The sequence below is a fragment of the Zingiber officinale genome, chromosome 8B (genome assembly GCF_018446385.1).
Source record: "Zingiber officinale cultivar Zhangliang chromosome 8B, Zo_v1.1, whole genome shotgun sequence".
NCBI classification, from domain to species: Eukaryota; Viridiplantae; Streptophyta; class Magnoliopsida; order Zingiberales; family Zingiberaceae; genus Zingiber; species Zingiber officinale.
In genome coordinates, this window is record NC_056001.1 from 26,012,483 (window position 1) to 26,014,247 (window position 1,765).

Genomic DNA, 1,765 nt, shown 5'->3' on the forward strand with positions numbered 1-1,765 from the left:
TAGCCACTAGACCCATCTGAGGGGACAAGGTGGCCCCATTCATTGTGGCAAAAGGCGAATACGTTCGTCTCCAGCGCCCCCACCAATCCGTCCGGCCAACACCGAGGAAGTAAATCACGGATGATTACTAGTCTTTGAAATAGTGACTAGCACATTAAAAAAATATTTATCTCGACTTTATCAAAATTCGAACCTCAGATCTTATTATGATAATATCTCATACATTAACCACTAGATTCATCATAGACGGCCTAATTCATGTACTCTAGAAGAGAGTAAATAATGGACGCTCATTTAATCTGAGCCGAGCAGACTTTTCAAGCAGAGTACGAGATAACCCCAGTATTTGCACGCAATTTTCCTCTCCTGAATCAATGACGTTGTTTAATGGCATGAATAAACAATTGGTGCCTTATCTATATAACTACCACTACCTTCAATGTGTTAGGACTTGGAGATTCCTAGAGCTGATCACATGGCATGTTACTCTTATGGATCAAGATATGTTCTTTTTATTACCTTTTGTTTTTAATGTTCTTCATTCTTTTTATCTTCCAATCTCTTTCGAAATGCATGTGGGATTGCCTCGCGGTGTCATTGGCGAAGCAAGCTATTTTTATTGTTGTGTACTGTCCAAATCTTCCAACTAATCTATATTATTGCTAAAGCATTTAGAAGATGCCTGCACTGCAACATCTACTTTTACGCCGAGTTTTTTATTTGCAATTGAACATTCGGATACAAAATTATGATGATAAAAAAGACGAATATGTTAGTCTCGCGTCTTTGTCAATTCGTCCCAGGATCAATACGGAGGAGGTAAATCACAAACGGTTACTAATCTTTGGAATAATGACTAGCACATAAGGGAGACATATACCTCGGCTTTGCCGAGATTCGAACCCCAGACCTTATGATGATAACACTTCATGTGCTAGTCACTAGATGTGGTAGTTAAGATGAAAGTCTACATTAATGGTGGTCATGATATATAGAAGGGGACAAGCAAGCTTAATGAATGAGTTCCTTGTTGACTTGCCTTGTGGACAAGCCGCTATATCCTTAGCTTAGACTTGTTAGAAACTAGAGCACATTCATGTATATTGATTCACATGTATTAAGGATATGAACAAATGTATGAGGAGAGACTCTCTCTCACGCGTGGGTACACAGGAGGGTGCAAATCCAGAGCTTGGATTGTTATGAACTATATTGACTCGTGTGCGAATACGATCTGCGCGCGCCGAATACCAGACTGATCAGGGCAAAATTGGAACAACCAATATTTTACCACATAAATCTTTTGTTGCTGTATAATAGATGTATTAAATTCGAGATTAATGCAGAATCGAAACAGTCGAGTGATAATGAGTGAAACGGTTGGCGTTTCACTACTTGGCGAATAATGATCATTAAGACCATTAATGCAGCCGTTGATCTGAGCTCATTTATAAGGAGGCTGCGATCATGAGTTTACAAACACAGATAAAAGTAGAAGAAGCTCTCCGCCTGTGTTCCCTCCTCCTCTATCATGTAACTTCTGTTCGACGGAGTGCCTGTGATAGTAATCGGGTGCCACTCAGTTCGTCGTGACCACTAGTGCTTGGTGGAATCACGGTGAACCGTTGTATCCTGAGAAACAGACGACCCGAGTAAGCCTCGAAGCACAGCCGAAGGTGGGGCGAATATGTTTCAAAGAAATTGCGACTCTCGCAGGCCTCTGTCAGCTCGCCCGGTCTCTTCGTCCGCCCGGTTGGCCCCTTCA